This window comes from Oryzias melastigma, linkage group LG9 (genome assembly GCF_002922805.2).
Source record: "Oryzias melastigma strain HK-1 linkage group LG9, ASM292280v2, whole genome shotgun sequence".
Classification (NCBI taxonomy): Eukaryota; Metazoa; Chordata; class Actinopteri; order Beloniformes; family Adrianichthyidae; genus Oryzias; species Oryzias melastigma.
This window is the reverse complement of record NC_050520.1, coordinates 29,658,861-29,676,627: the sequence shown is the minus strand read 5'-3', so window position 1 is coordinate 29,676,627 and position 17,767 is coordinate 29,658,861. Positions and strand designations below refer to the sequence as shown.

Sequence of the window (17,767 nt, the reverse complement as noted above, 5' to 3'; positions counted from 1 at the left end):
TTAAAAAAGGACACCACCTATCCGTCACTCCCAAATCTGAGTTCCTGATTGGTCAAAGTTTAGCTAGTTTAACTTTCAACACACGCTCAGTGGATGCACATTTTTTGAAACTTATATTCATGCAGGTTTTTCATGTTACGCACACACCAGTCTCATCACCATTCATTTGGCTTGCAGAGTTAACAAAAAAACAAGCAGACTGGCATGGAGGACCTCCTTTTCTTTTTTGTTTTTTACTGTTTGCTAGCGCATGTTCGCCAACTACAGTTGGAAGAGGGTTGGTGCAAAAGGAGGTGCAAATCTTGCTCCAGGCCTTTTCTTTCACAGCTCTATTCGGACTGTAATTATTAATTTCTCCTGCATGATGAATTTTCAACGTTCAACGTTTTGAAAAGGACGCTAGTCATACATCACTACCAAATGGCCGAATTCAAATTCTTCCCCAACCCTACGGCTTCTCCCTATCCCTCCAGTTTTAGGGGTGCATTTTTTAAGGGATAACCCTCACAGCAGAGGGATGCACAAAAGGTTTTTGTTTCAGTATGACTTTTTAAAGTTATAAAACCAATATTGTTATGTATTTTCCGGGTGCTAGCAGTTCTGCGCTAACATAGCTAACCAGTGACTATTGATGACGTCATTGTGTGGAAGTAAAGTCAGATTTGCAAGACACTATTTTTTAGACACTATTTTTCCATAACTCTATTTTGAGGGCTAAATGTGGGGGTAGAGAGAAGCTGTAGGGGGAGGGGAAGAATTTAGATTTTTCCCAAATCTGAGTCAAAGTTCAGCTGTTTGGCATGCAGACAGTTTAAAGTTCAACTGATTGAACTTGCAGCGCGTGTTCAATGAACGCTCAGTTTTTACGAAGAGTCTAAAAAATGAATTAAAAAATATTCATAGCGATGCAAGAGCCTATATCTTTACATAGATTTTTTACTAAAAGTAGTGGCTGAAACATCGTGTGTACGTAGTAATAGACTTCTCAGATGAAGTGGTCACTTGAACACATGTTGCTGAAGGCGGTGTGAATATACTGCAGTGTCACGTTGACTCCCCACGCTATTATCTCCCTCTTTCTTACCTCTTTTTGCAGATGCATTACTGGCTCTGCCAATTAACACCTTCATCAACCCTGATGCGACACAGATCTCAAACTACGAGCCACCGTCTATAGTTTTTACACAATAACAGAAAAGCTCAACTTTTCTTTTTCTTCCAGTGCAAACTTAGAGAGTCAGCCCTCAATCAAACTCCAGCTCCAAAGTAATATCCTCCATTGACATCTACATTTGGGCGCCACCTGTTTCAATCTATGATAAGAGTTGTCATTTCTTTTCTCATACACAGAGCCCACAAAAAACAATATTGGATTTTACAACTATGCTCCCTCCAAACAAAAGTTGCGTCTCGCGCAAGCCTCGCTCTCAAGTGAAACAAAAAGACTGATCTGAAGTGCCTGGTGCTGTACAGCAGAAAAATGCAAGTTTTCTGAAGTCATTCTTCTTCGACTAAAACATTTTATTGGTGTGTCGAAGAATAAATTGCATTAACTATTTTTTGCACTACCTTTTGTCACACTTTCAAAAGAACAGAGAAGCCACAAAAAACTACCCCATTAAGCAGTCGTGGTTTTTCAAGGTTTATCAATAAATATTTGTAAAGCGCAGCATTTTCAATTTCAACTGAAAAAGGTTTAAAAAGAGCAGGTTTATTTCAGAGGCTTCAAGCATTTACTCACAAACGCACAAGTGGAACTGAGACGGACAGGATTGTTTTTATTGAGAAATCTTATGAAATTTGACCAGCTTATCGTGAGAGCTACCTCTGACTTCATCTTTTAGTCTTATCAGTCAAGGTGGGGAATAAAGCAGGATTAAGTCATTTGAAGCCACAGGTGATCTGTGATTTCACAAAAATGAAGATAGATCAAACCCCAAAAATTACTGATTGAAAATGACAAGAATTTTTTTGCTCAAATACAAAAGTTTTCTTTGAATATATTTAATCATTTGTTTTTTTATAAGACAGAATGGGAAAATCCCCAAAAGAATCTGAAAATAACTGTTATCTTGTGAGTAGAAACTCCTGAAATTGTTTTTTTTCATCTCAAGTCCCCAAATCTAATAAAAGAGCTTTTATAAACTGAAAATGTTTTTTATACAACCATTTCGACAGCTTTGTCAGTTTAAAAAATAAACTTTATAGCAAGAAAAACATATGACACACAAAAAAACATCAATTAGGATTCCATTCTTTCAAATTAAACTACAATGTCTTCATTTTAACGTCTAAACAAATCATGCAGTTGTCATGGACAGCTCAAATAAATATGAAAATCTGCTGGTTTCTGCCTATTCTGACTTTGCCCTTTAGCCTTCTTGGAGAATTCAGACAATCAAGAGAGGAGTTGATTTACCATGAAGAGAATGCAGACCAACTAAAGACTAGAAGCGCACTAAACTGACTTCATGTCCTCAGGTCACTTTCCTTTCCATGAATATTTTATTACAGCCAATATTTGCAGACATAAAATGAAGAAAACGCACGTGCAGATGTGATGGCATGCATGAGAGAAATCCCGCGGAGTGGAAGGGGAAGCTGGACCCACCGTGTGGCCAAGGTGAACTACGAGAAAGCTGGAGAGTGACTGGCGTCAGCCGGCGAGGAGACTCGTCTTTGGAGAAGAAGACGGCCAGAAAAAAGAAAAGAAGAAGGAAACCAAACTAACAGGAGACTCTTGTCCTTCTGAGTCCACGTCCAAGTGCGTCTCGTTTCATTACATCCTCGCGGATGTCGCTCAAAGTCACATTTGGAGAACTGAGACTAACAGGCGGTGCGCTGACGAGCAGAGTCTGCGCTCCGACTGGAGGCGCGCGCGCAGAGAGGAGCGGACGCACCGAGTTCCACACAAGCGGGGGAAAGGTGCGCGCCCCGCACGCACAAACCCGGGATTCAATCACACTCCGAGTCTTATCAGACAGACTTTTTTTTCACTCAGCTAATCCAACGCCTGGAAGCAGATGTCAAAGAGTGTGAAGCATCTCAAGTGACGCGCGAAGCTGGAAGGAAGCAGCTCTTCTGCTATCTCATCTGAGAAGTACCAAAGCTGAAAGCAGCGTTCACTGCTGCTTAATTTAAGATATTTTAGTCAAATTATTTTCAGATTTCCCCTATAGACTTTAAGTGAAGATCTAGATTTTTCACATTTTTCCAAAAGTTGGATTTTGTTTCTCCTTATAAATGTGATTTTGGTCAAAGAAGATCCATTGATGTTGGTTACCCAAACCGGACATGTTCTGGAAAACAGCCATCCAAATGAACCTCACTACAGTTTGGAGTTCCTCAAGGAGCCCATTAGTTATACGCCTCATATGCTGACATTGGAGAGACAAAGTGTGTTTCCATAGCTACATGGTTAACACAACAGTACATCTCTGCCAAGCAAATAACGCAGCAGCAGGAATAAACGATCAGTGTCTCATACATTATCAACAAGTTCCTCAAATTCAACGAGGAGAAGACAAAGATCTGGTTAGAATGCAGTCAGCAAAGAAATGCTTTCTAACAATCCACCAAAATAAACTGAACAGATTAAATCTAAATGTCTAGTTATTTGTTGAATTTTGATCCGTTGTTGATTATTCGTCCAACAAATTATAATTTAATAATACTATTAATTATATACTATAATTTTTGTTATAGTAAGGTTTAGCAAAATGTACTTATTTTACACTTTTTGCACAACTGCAATAGAAACACTTTTTTTTAAATTTAATTGCTCTTTTTGGTTGGAAGTGGCCATCCTGAACGCTGCACAGCGGACGCCATGAGAAGTCCCTCAGCGTCACAGCTCTTTATAAGTTACGTGTTAAACGAAATTCCTGCGTAAAATCACCAAACAAGATTTCCTCATCATCGCTTCATCCATACGAGCAGACTGAATAAGACGCAGACGTCTCCTTTGAGGATGAGGACTAGTGCCGTGACTTAAATTGATCTTTTTGTGTTTTCATGTGCTTCCTTTAAGGGAATCAAATTAAAATAATACCTGTTCTCATCAATCGCTGTGCTTTTAATGACTTATCGCGTAAGTTGGTTTGTGTTTATTTGCATAATTATGATATAATGGAAACAGTGCCATTGTGAAATTGTGTTTTTTTTACATTTCCAGAATTTCAATAAAGTTTTGTGCATATGTGTAATGAAAACACAGCTATTTTGGTAAATTGCGTATTCTTGTATAGCGCTTTTCCTTGAAGACCCAAAGCGCTTTACAGTCACACACACATTCACACAAACATTCACACACTAGTCTGCTGCCGAACACTGGCGCCAACCTTCCACCAAAGGAAAGGTGGAGTTCAGTGTCTTGCAGGAGTCAAACTCACAATCTTCCAATCAGGAATCCACCGCCCTACCGCTGCACCAAGGCTGCCCCTTCTTGTAAGTTGGTTGGGCTTTAGATTGAATAGCTAACCTTTAGCGGTGTTGGACTGCGTTTTTGGTCGGGAGTTAGTGTAGTCACAATAACATTTGTTTTTAGTGGTATCAGTTTGTTTTTTATGTGTTAAAAAATAAATTTGGGCGATATTGTGAATTTGCTAATATGCTGTGGTGATGGACTGTACATGTCATCAAAAAGATTGGGAGTTAGCATAGTCACAGTAATGTTTGTTTTATGTGTTGCAAAAAGGTTGAGAGTTAAAGGTGTTATGAATATGCTAACACGGCTAATGTGTAGCATGTTACAAACGAGATCTATAGAAAGTGTGAACATAGTGAATAAAATCTGACTTTTTATCTTGTTTAAAGACCCTCTCCAATCAAAATCATCTTTTTTGTGTTTTTAACATCTTCTTGCTGCATTTTTAAGGACCTATATGAAAGAGTTTACAATTAAAACTGCATTTCTGAGTATTTTTTTATTTGAAATCATGTTGGATCATAAAACTTTGTTAAAAATGTGAAGAAGTATCAAGCTAAGATCAGGACATCACCCCCCACAGCAGAAAAAACCCCAAACCTTCACATAACCAGCTTTGACCTCTTCCCTCCTGTAGATCTGCCTTCATCTGATCAAAAACGCTGCCCTGACAAATCTGGAGGCATTACTAATGAGTCAGGACCAAACAAAAGAACAACCAAAAACAAAGCTTTAAACTTTAACCAGGCTTCAACAACACACTGTTTTTATACAGTGATTATCTAATTTCAATTAAAAAAATCCACCTCAATTTTCAGTTCCTCTGCTGCTGTTCAGCAAAAAAGAAGAAAATTTACCAACAAGGAGCCCAACATAGTATCACTTACTCAGGATAAACATTTAAATGCACTTCTTGAGCAACAAAATTTAAATATTTCCCAGCAGCCATCCTTGTCAAATTAGCACCAAAATATAACGCATGTTTGCTTTAACTGTTTTCCCTCTTGAACTTTCTGCAGGGACTTAATTAACACCAGTTAACCCTGACAGTTGACTAATTATTACAACCCTCGATAACATTGCTGCGTCCTTGGAGCTTCATTCTCCCTTATAGCTGTTATCCTTCGGTTGTGCCCTTTGCGAGAGCTATTCATGTGTGACACGAAGGATAAATTAGGAAATGGACTTCTCAACTGAGAGCTCCTCACCCACATTTAAAGAAGTGGTTAAAAATGACTTAAATAAGCTTATTCTGCATCTTCATCAAGTCTGCAGAATATATAATCTCCTGCAGAAAGTCCCATTTGTCATTTGAATCAAGTCAACTTGTCAAGTCCCATGTCCATGTGGAAGCTCAACAGACTTCACCATCCAGCTTGTCGTCCGGCTTGTTAGTGTTGTCAACTTTAGCGGCCTCATCTGCAGCCTCCTCCTCCTCCTCCACCTGGTCACCTTGAAGCCTTGTTATCCGTGTGTCCTACAGTTCAGTCCTCTGTCCAGTTTTACTGGCAGTTATTCAGCCCCTGGAACAGCTTTGACTGGCTGCTCAACCAGAAGGTTGCTGTTTCAGTTGTCCAGTGCTGTCTGAGACGAAAAACAACAAAAAAAACTGCAGGGGAGAGTAAAAAGTTTAAAACATGGAATAAACTAACCAAATGTGAATGTTAAACCTATTTTTTCGTAATAAAAGCTGGAGTTTGTGTTGCTGCATGAATCACTGATTTCTATGACAAACATCATGATCTGGCATTAATGTATAATACAAAGTCAAGGGGTAAAATCAGTCTATGACTTGTCTTTTATAATATATCGTGGTTTATAGAGGCCCTGTACAGGCTCTTGGTAAATGCATTGAGGACATTAATGACTGGATGTGTCACAACTTACTTCAATTAAACAAAAACAAAACTGAGGTTATTGTCTTTGGGGCTAAAGAAAAAAGGTTAGACGTCACTACAGAGCTTCAATCTATTCAACTAAAAACTACCAACCAGGCCAGAAACTTGGGTGTAGTGATAGACACAGACCTAAATTTTGATAAACACATTAAGGCAGTCACTAAATCAGCCTATTATCATCTCAAAAATATCTCAAGGATTAAAGATCTGATGTCTAAGCAGGACCTGGAGAAACTAGTGCATGCTTTCATCTTTAGTCGACTTGATTACTGTAACAGTGTTTTTACAGGACTACCAAAAAAATCCATCAGGAAACTGCAGCTTATTCAGAACTCTGCTGCTCGGGTTCTCACAAGGACCAAGAAAGTAGACCACATCAGTCCAGTTCTGAGGTCTTTACACTGGTTACCTGTCTGTCAGAGGATAGACTTTAAAGTTCTGTTACTGGTTTATAAAGCTTTGAATGGTTTAGCACCAAAATACATGACTGACCTCCTGACCCAGTATGTACCAGCCAGACCTCTCCGGTCATCAGGATCTGGTCTTTTATCAGTTCCTAGAGTCAGAACTAAACATGGAGAAGCTGCATTCAGCTTCTATGCACCACAGATCTGGAACAGACTTCCAGAAAACCTTAGATCTGCTGAAACACTCAGTGTATTTAAATCCAGGTTAAAGACTCACCTGTTCTCAGATGCATTTGATTAATATGTATTCAAAAGTTTACGTCCGCACTTTTTATCTATGCTTGTTTTAAATTAAAATCTTTTTACTTTCTTTTAATTTTATTTTAATGATCATACCTTTAATATTTCTCTTGATTGTTTCTTTTAATGTTTTATGTAAAACATTTTGAATTGTCTGTACATGAAATGTGCTATACAAATAAACTTGCCTTGCCTTACAGTACTCTGTGTTCTGAGTCCTGATTGGCTGTTGACATTGTCAATCAATCTCCTCCATGCCACATCCTCTGTAAAGAATGCGTTCAGTTTGCTAAATCCACAAATATCTTCAATCGTGGTCAGATTTTGGTTTTTATTCTATAAAGCTGGATTGATATTTCCATGAAAGTTTGAACTTTAAGAGTTTAAACAAAAGAATTAAGTGCGAGAAGAAAAGTATATCCACTGTGTAGTGAGGGGTTTTACAGCCTCAATATCTGTAGTCCTTATTCATGGATTCACCTATCATCAGTTATTTATGGAACCTGTGATAAATGAGGCAGCGCTGTACTTTAGGGTTAACTATTGACACCTATTATTTTATCCTTGCTTTATGTGGATTCCAGCATCAGTTTGCAACTTTCATTCTTGTATTTAAATAGTTAAAATGTAAAAATAGAAAATACCTGAGTTGTCCTTTTGTGTTTGTGTTTGTGTCATATCATTAGTTTGCATGCTTGCTAAAGGCCATCTTTCATCGCTGCTCTATTACAAGCTTTAAACCCACAGCTTCATTTTTCTTAAAGCTCTGTATTGGGGATTTCTAGTGAGTAAAAAGTCGCATGATTGATGTTATAAAGTTACCGCTTGTGGCCCCTGAGTGAATCATGTGACTGTTTCTCTAACACAAACCACTCTGTGACACGAGGCTTTGCTGCATGTGTTGTTGTTGGTGTTTGCATTAAGTATTAGAATGTGGTTTCAGTGTGACCATCATGCATTCTTGTCATGTGTGTTTACTATGTGTTTGCCTGTCAAGTTTAGCAGTAGCTCTTTGGTTTTTCACTCACGTTTCAATGTATTCATTCAATTATTTAAGCCTCTGTCACTTGCCTCCAGTCCTCTTTGCTTGGGTCCTTCCACAAACCTCAAACATGACTGTTCTTTTTTTTTCTCTTTACTATTTCACATTGATTCATATACAAGCTCCTCACTGCTTTTTATGCTGTGGGCTGAAGGGGAGAGATAGTGTTGTTGGCAGTTTGATGCATAGAACTTCACCAAAGCCAACTCAAGCAAACATTAGGAATGCGTGTTTAGGTTTTTGACTGACTCCTGTTTATCCAAAAAAAAAAAAAAAATCAAATCAGAGATGAAACTTCAGTCCCAAACAATAAAAAAAATTGTAGATTTTTCTAATATTAGCCTCCATGAAGATCTTTTATTTAAGAGTAACATAACAAGACCGACGGTTACAGATTCAAAGATGGGCGGGGCTTTTATACCGGAGCATGATGGCGTGAAACTTCTTACACCAGTTGACCAATCACAAAATACAACTGTAATACCTCGTTTCAACCTGCAGGGGGCAGCACACAGAAGAGTTTATTTTAAATTGTCAAAAACGTGACAGAGACCAACAGGCTGCATATTTAAAGCCTCATTTATAAAGGTCAACAACAACAAAAAAAAGTTAATCTAGATCAAGGCAACAGAAAATGTTTTGGAACTGCAATGGAAAACTTGGAAGTGAAGCTTTCACTTTGAAACACTTGTTCTTTTGTGAAAAAATGACTGAAAATTACCCATGAAAATTCAGTTACTTTCAATTTTAAACCTCAATCTTGGGCTTTTCAACTTTTTTAAAGTCCCACTCCAGTCAAATTTTAAACTATTGTAAAAAAATTCCCAGTGTTCTTTTATTAATGATTCTGCTGTTTTTAGAAATTATCATGAAAACTGCTTTCGTTTTTTGGACATAGTTTCTGCAGAGCGGCAGTAGTTCATTAAAATTTTCTTTTAAGCTGTGAGCGGAATCGTTGGTGTGGAACAACCCCTTCCCCTCCCTATTACTGAGAGGACTGTCTACACCTCTCCCACTAGCTTACAGCCCCTCACACCCCAACCTAACATTACCGTTGCAACAAAAATGACAGCAATATACGAGCTATCCAGCCACAGTTTTAGCCAGATGATCATAAATACACTCAGTATTAAAAAAAATTGTGAGTAAAGAAATCATCAGAAAAATGTCACAAGAACATATTAAAAACACCAAAAATGCAGCTTTCATTGGAGCGGGTCTTTGACTCCTTCAGTTACATTTACTTCACTTAAATGTATTTCTTCTTTTTACTTTTTTTGTTGTACTATTCTTTTCTTTACCCATTTATTGACAATGATTTTTACAAATCTGACTTCGACCTTTTTTTTAAAAGGTGCTACATAAATAATGTTAAAAGCACTTTTCAAAAATTACTACACTCTCCAGGAATCTGTAATTTAATAAAAGTTAGAGCAAACAAAGGAATCAGAGTGCATTTTCTCCACACAGTAATCTGGGTAATGAGGTGTTTAAGAGGGAAAACAGAAAAAGCTAAAGCAAAAAATTAAAAAAGTGGATAATTAACCTTTAGCCCCGGAGTAATTAGATTCAGTCAATACTTGAATAACAACTAAAAACGACACAAGTAAAAAATGTTACTAAACAGGTTGTCCTCATTCTCCCAAGGTCGCCTTCGAAGACAGCAGCCAAAATGAGACTCTGGAGATGAAGACAAATCAATTTGTTGCTCAGTTTTAGACTGTCTGACCCAACAGCAGCTCAAGAAGAGAAAGAGCAAGAAAAGACATATACCAGCTGCTCCTCCCACTGAATATATTCATTTTCAGGGAGACAGCGCGCCAGAGAGGCAGCAGACGGTCAGGCGTCACCGAGCCCGGCTTTCATTCACATACCACAGCCTCCAAGTACAGTAAAAGTTCTATTTCCAATCCTCATTTCATGACGTTTCCTCGGCCCTCTTTATCCATTTGGAGAAAAAAAAAAACATGAGACTCTAATTGGAGACCTCGCTAACATCACAATGATGCTGCACTTGTGTTTTTGAATTAAGGCGTTTTCAGTCTGTCTGCTCACAGACTAACAGTTGTGGTGTTCCCTCCAATTAGTTCATGTTTGTGCCATTAAAAAAGTGGATGTTGTGGAAAAGTTAGAAAAATAAAACAAACAGGTAAGGTTTGCTTTGTAAGATCTCCGACTGGCTTTCTTCTCCGCGTGGCGCCGAATCAGCTTTGAGCTGGTATTCTGGACAACAAAACACTCGGTCACCTTCTATATATGACCACCTCATACAAGCAAACAATCCTATCAGCTTTATGGGGAGAACAAAATGATTTCCCTGATGGACCCCGACGCGCCGCGGTGTCGATGAGCTGAGGTGGCAGAGCCGCCGTGGTCACACCTCATCTCACCTGTGTAATGAAAAGCATCCCTCCTGCCATCCAGGCATTATTTCCCTGAAACATTTGAACCTGGGTGACAGGCTGGGCAGCACCTTGTACCCCTCTCTTGTCCTCAACACTTGGACACAACTGAACATAAAGGGAGATGCCGGCACTTTTTGTGACACTAGCACTTTTGTTTCATGTTGAAAGAAGATAATACGAGTCAGCAAATCACATAATTTATTTATAACCATTTTATATTTAATTAGCATCATTCCTTTGATGAAACACCCATTTATAATCAAGTTAATTATTAACACTTTAGTTTGTCTGAGCAGAGATGACGCGTCAGACTTTGTCTTATTTCTCTTTACCACATCTATAAAACTGTAATTATCTATCCTAATCCACTCTGTAATGAACTATCTCAAAATAGCTTCATATTATGACATTTGAGGAGCTTCTAAAGTCTTTGCTCTCTTAAACTTCAGTGAATCATTGAAGCAGTCGGAATCAAATCATCCTGTGTTTGTGAGGAGGTCAAGTGTGGAGGCTGACCTCTAAAGCTAACAAGGGAAAACACAGCACCAGACGGAATATGCAATGTGTTAAAGCCAGAGGTGACATTTAACTTGTTCAAATCTTTCTGACATTAAAAGTCCAGACTTCCCAAAGAACTTCAAGGAGAAATGACTTCTGGGGAGTTCGGAAATAAAGCTCATTACCAACTTGTGAAATGAGACCCCGCTCGCAGCGTAATTAAAAATAAATAAATAAATAAGCTCCAGAAGTACTGAGCTTTGCAACATGACACGCGGGGGAACAGCTAACCTGACAGAAACTGAGGCAACAAGTTAGTGATTAATTAAACCCACAGGGACTGAAGCTCAGGTGTGCAGATAGCCCGGTCCATGACCCTCTGAGGGCCCACCAACACACACACCGTAAAAATGTGGGAAGACTGCAAACACTTATTGACACTTGAGACTCATTGGTAATCAGACCGAGTTGAACCAGACATAATATGGGCATCTTAATATTCTATATATAATCTTATCACATATAAAAGGAGAAATGTGTTATAGCGGCATGTCCTTACAATTCCATCCATCCTTCTTAAGAACACGCTGAATCCCTTTTGGGGTCACAGGGTGCTGTACCCTACCCAGTGACTGTTGTTACACTCTAAAGGGCCTTTTGCAGGACTATACTCTAACACACACACTTACACACAGAGGGACAATTTAAGCTACGTTCACGCTGCCCACTGCAACGTGCGTTAAAGCAACCACGTTCAATTAAAAGTTTATGTAAACTCACAAAAATCTGTATTTTGGGCTTCCACATTCAAGACTCTTGCACTTACATGTCCCTACGCAAGTATTTAAGTCCATTTTCAAGCTTTTCGGACTAAACGCATGGCCATTGAACATGTGTTGAACATTAGATCGGGTCAAACTTTGAGTAATCAGGGACTCGGATTATGGATGGCGTTTATTTAATTTCACGAAAGTACTAACCTTTTGAAAATTGACCATGGAGGAAAAAATAATAATTGCGGTTTGTTCCCAGACAGAGTTATGTGACACTACGTTTTTTATGTATCAGAATAGAGCTGTGAAATAAAAATATCACGACATTTGGCACCAAGACTCTTGCAACCTTTGAATGTGAGCGTGAATGGGTGTTTGATTATGGTCCTGCGACAGACTGGTGATCTGTCCAGGGTCTGCCCTGCCTTCCCCCAAGAGTGGTCGGGTTAGGCTCCGGCAACCCCATGACCCCGAAAGAGACAAAAAGGGTTTAGCAAATGGATGGATGGATCCTTTTCACTGAAGTAACAACCGCTTAAACATTGATCATGAAGGAGAAATGAATGATTACTTTTTCTGCCCAGTTGAAATTATATCTCCCATTATCTCCCAATGAGGGGCATTAGCTATCCCGCAACCGCTGCTCCTGCGACAGGGAGGGGCAGTCAGGGGTAAGCAGTACGGTAAGCCAAAAAGATCAAAAATCGCCAGGAAAAGTGGGTATGGCAGTGCCTCATCTGCACATGTACCACAGATAATAACTATTTAAAATATTGAAATGGTCCCACAGTTAGCTTCAATGCTACAATTAATCCCAAAAAATTAGTATAATTTTTTTTTTTTAATTTGGACATTTGGGGGGGTCGGGACAAGGGGAAAATTACATATTAAGCATTCTTTTCACTCTGTTTTTGTAGATGTGGTCTCCAGATATGTAAATGTAATCAAAAACTACATGTTTTTACATTTGTGTTTATGTTCAAGGTTCAAAGATGTGTGAATGTATATTTATGCTTCAAAGTACTTTATATGTTTACTTAAATAAATGTTTTAAAGCTTTTCAAAAAGTAATTTTAGGCTTTTATCTTCTTGTTTCTTCCTATTATTCCTTTTTACTTTTTACTGATCCGAAGAATGATCTGAACCAAGACCCTAAAATCATGACGCAATCCAAATCGTCAGTTTTGTGATCCGTTACACCCATATTATAAATGGCCACCATTTTGGATTTTTATGATGGCAAACATGCTTTTCTGAAAGAGGAGATCCTAAAAATACATCAATGCCAAATTTGGTGCTTATAACATAAATGCTGTTTGTCTGAAATATCGACCCAACCGGCTCTGCTGATATGCTAAACGCATGTTCAAGAATTCCAGATGTAAATGTAGCATCAGAGACACCAATTAACCTCTGAAACATGTTTTTGGACTGTAGGAAAAAACGTAGTGCCCAGAGAAAACCCACGCATGCACTAGGAAAACATACAAACTCCACACAGAAATGTGTAGTTGGGATTTGAATCAGGACCTTCTAACTGTGAGGCAAGAGCGCTAACCACTACATCACCGTGTAACCCATCTTTACATATTTCTGAATAAATTTTTAAGTATAAAAATATAAAATTGTTCTATGGCATCAGTGCATTTTGCGCATAGTTTTCATTAGGAGACAATAGATTTTTTTTCTTTGCAGAGATTTACAAAATTCAAAACCCTATTCTAGACCTATTACTGGAGCAAGCATTTACTTGTCTTCTTCTGAGTAAAAACACTTTTTTTCACCGACCGCACACCCCTGATTAAAACATATTTCAGTAATGAACTAAAGACCAGAGAACCAATCCCAAACCCGCCAAAATTATGTCCACCCAAAGCATTTTTTGCCAACAAAATCAGAACAAAAATCACACTATTGAGAAAACCGTCCAATCTAGCAAACTGTCTCTGCAAGTTCCTGGACTTATTTGCTGTTGAATGGAATATTCCATTGCTGCAGAGGGACGGGGGACGACAAAGCACTTTTACATGATATGTTGTACGCCATTTCAATGACTCTGGGTGTTTTTTGTGACAGAGTTAAATAATCATAGGTGTAAAATTTATTTTAGACACTTGGCCTCTGGCCTCCAGTGTTAGGGGCCACAGGCGATCGCCTACTTTTGCCTAATAATAAGTCTGCCCCCTATCAAAACATTAGGAAGAATTAACTGGTGTTAGACACTTATTGATACACCCCAAACACAAGAATGCACAATGATGCAATTTACAAAACTTTTTATGTTTATGCTCTCTACAGTTAATAAAACTCAATGAAAGTCCCAAATTTCCCCTTTTTGTATCAGAATTTGCTTATGTTGTCCTATTTCTAATTTAAGCTTCTGACAAACAACGAAAGAATAGTGTTTTACTAACATTTCTTTTGCTTTTGACTAAACCTCATAGAATTTGATAATAAACATGTCCATGCTTATGCAAAAAAGAAATAAATATATGAAAGGAAATACCAGAACAGAAGATTTGTCAAGCAGACAAGAACAGAATTACAGCCAGGTGTTAGAGCGGGAGCGTGACTGCTTCAGGAGCCTGACAGGAATAAGTGAGCTTTTATTACTATCATGTCTTTGGGGGCAGTGTCTGCTCGTTTGCTCTAATACTGCCTGAGAAATTTGAGAGACACAGGAGGGAAAGAGAAATATCAATAACATGAGACATTTACAATATTGCAAAGAAAAACACTCACAAAGATGAATGCAAAGTAATGTGTGATTTCTTACAAACTAGAATATTTGTAGAAACATTTCAAAAATCAACTTGCTCTAAAATCATGTATTACTTTTCTTTGAATGTATTTATTTATTCAAATATTCATTTTTTTCTTCAACAAAGCTTGTATTTCCAGAACGTATCTAAATGGGTGCTCTGGGACTACGGGGTACAAGGCTCACAGCTGGGGGGCCTCTCAGTGCCTGACAAACTGAGCTGGAGCTTTAAGTTTGACTGTGTAATCAAGAAAATGAAACCCTCCATATGCTTTCAGCTTGGTTATGATTATCTCGATAGCTTCACTATAGTTTCATGCATGTATTCATGTAAGGGAGGTGCAAAAACCATAATATGCAACAGCTCGTATAGGGGGTTTTCTTTGCATATTTTCATCTAATTTCTGTCATGTAGAGGTTAGCACCTTCTGTTTGTGTCAACAGCTCTTTGCAGATGATATTGATGAGTTTCCATCACAAAGAACCTGTTAATGATCTATGACTAATGACTATGGAAGCCAATATTTTACTATAAAATGTCAAGATCCAACAAGTCAAAATTAAGACATAGTATTTTGTTTTTACAATCCAATCTAACAGTATTTCTGCAACTTAAAGCAAAGGGAACCCACATTTGAGAAGATCAGGACTTGATTTGAAAAATATTATTACAGACTACTTTAGGTGAAGAATTACCAATTGAGAGAGGTTACAGTCTGTAAAGGAAGTGCATAGAATAACAACAAGCGTCTGGAACTGGAAGAGAGGAAACTGGAAAACTTTGATGTAGACGAAAAAAGACTGATGAGACAGCAGTAGCATTTTTTATTGAACAACAGCTGCAAAGGTCTGGCAGGCAGTGTGGTTGCAGATCTATGCACCAGAAATGTTGGATGGCTGCAATTATCACTGACAGAGAAACTGATGGATCCAGTTAGAGTGAGCTGAGACCCGTTGGAGACAACATACGTTCATCTGTTGGGGACCTAACTTTGTATGGTTCATAGAAAGATATGACAAGGTGAACCCTAATCTGATTTCCATAACAGTTTACACAAGCTACAATACCAGTCACATATTAATGTTCATTATTTTCCAAATGCTGCAGTAGAATACACAGAAATTCAGAGTGGATCAGACTCACATGGTGTTGTACTTTAGGAAGTAAATGTGCTCACGTTTGAATGGACTAATTTCACCAACTGAAAGCTGATGGTTATTTGGTTGAATACATCTTGCTTCCTGAATACAATACGGTAATTGCATGGATTATCCAAAATTTGTCTTATGATGTGAAGTTATGCTCAACACATTGTTGGTTACATAGAAGAAGATTGTTAAGATCTGCTTTCAATAATACGCTTCTACCTTAAGGTTTTCACACTGGACTTTCTCTACCCGTTACTAGCCCATGTACTTACAGCTGGAAGAGGCTTGGTGTGAAATATCCAAGCCAGGGGTGGGCGAACTACGGCCCGGGGGCATATACGACCCGTCAGACTATTTAATCTGGTTCGCCAAAATACAATACATTTTTATGATTACCTTTATGTTTGCTTTATTGTCTGGTGTCCCCCCATAGATGATGCACTAAATAATAATAAATCGACCTTTATTTAGATGCTGAAAGTTACTCTGGATTCATGAGATGTTGGAAGATTTTTTTTTTTTTTTTTTTTACGTTCATGTTTATTTTCTGAGTCCGACAGTCCTTTTTCCAATCATTCCAACACCATTATAAACTCAGTGTTTCTAATATTTTCCCCTGATATCAACCTATTGTTACAGTTGGCACTAAAAGAAAAATAAAGTCAGAGTTTTAAAATAAAAGCTCCAAAGTGTTTAAAATATTTACATTTCTTTTCCATCAAAATTAAATGTTTTCTTTCACTTATGAGGTGAATAGCCAAAACACTGCCCTCGGTCCAGCTCTTCCGTCAGATTTTCGAACACCCCTGATCTAAGCAGTGCACATCTTGTGAATCTTTTGTATACAGCTCTATTCCGATATATGAAAGACTTGGTGTCAAATAATTCTCAAACCACAATTATTAATTCCACCTCCATAATCAATTTTCAAACAGTTGGTACTTCCATGAACTAAAAAGAACAAATCTAAGTCCCTAATAGGTCAAAGTTGAACTGGTTTAACCTTCAATGTGCGTTCAATGACTGCACATTTTGCACATAACGTCTAAAATGGTCTTATAAATGTGTTGCATGAGCACAAAAAGCTCAAAACACACAGATAGATGCGTTTATAGACTTTTTATTGGAGTTGGTCTCTTGAACACGCATGTGAACGTAGCATTAGGCTCCTCCCACGATCTACACGGTTCCTAACCTTGACAAGGCTCAAAATGACTTGTAGTCAGCTGACCAAACAAAGGTAGACATGTGGAGAGGAGTGCAGTTTTAAGGACTGCCCTTGTGGAGAGGAAATGTTCCACTCATGGTTAGACCTCATGGATGAGCACAAGCTGACAATGTCAAGTGATCGACTGACCTTTACATCAGACTTTGTCATATGTTTATTGATTTGCAGTCGGAATAAAAGGTAACCTGTGAGACAGAGACAGTCGTCTGAAGGTATTATTCTTCCAGCTGTCAGTCAGCTAAATGTGGTCACCATGAACTTTCGCTTCTTCCCTCACAATATGTATTCATTATGGTGAAAGACGTCAGACTTCTGCAATCACAGCAATGATGCTTGTGGTAAAATATAAAGCTTGTTTTTGACAGATATACATAGCAAAAAAATGAAATAACCTTATTTTTTAGTTTCTGATGGACACTACCACCTCCACTCACCCCCCCAAAAAACTGCCCTCAAGTATTTAGTGCTAATTAGGCCAGCAGAGAAGGCCTTGCAGGCCCTGACGGCCCGCCACTGAGTTTGTTTATGCTATACCCTCCTTTTATATTTGGAATGAATAAATGAACGAAATTGTTTATTTTAAGCAATCAGGTCATAATACATGAAATATCACATCACTTAATGAATCATGAGTAGATCGCTTGAAAGGGAGTGGAGGGAAGCAAACTTATATAATCCCACCCCGACTCGACCATACCATTTTATCTACATGAATTATCAATATCGGGTTCAGCACTAAAAATTTAAAGATTAATAGATTCAGGTTATTAAGGATCCTTAATATTACTAATGTAAATTTCAAAGCATCTACGAAAAAACATTTATATTAATCAGTAACAATAATCTAATATTCTCATTGAAAAAAGACACTTTGTGCATA

General features: G+C 38.1%; 1 protein-coding gene across 1 annotated transcript in view; it reads right to left on the bottom strand.

Moving 5' to 3' along the window:
- Positions 1–3,076, bottom strand: part of LOC118599164 (neuropeptide FF receptor 1-like) — a 34,925-nt gene extending 31,849 nt beyond the window's left edge. Inside the window, exon 1 of the mRNA XM_036213689.1 lies at positions 2,612–3,076. The gene's annotated coding sequence lies outside the window, so the exon portion shown is untranslated. The remainder of the gene's footprint in view (positions 1–2,611) is intronic.
- Positions 3,077–17,767: the final 14,691 nt, after the last annotated feature.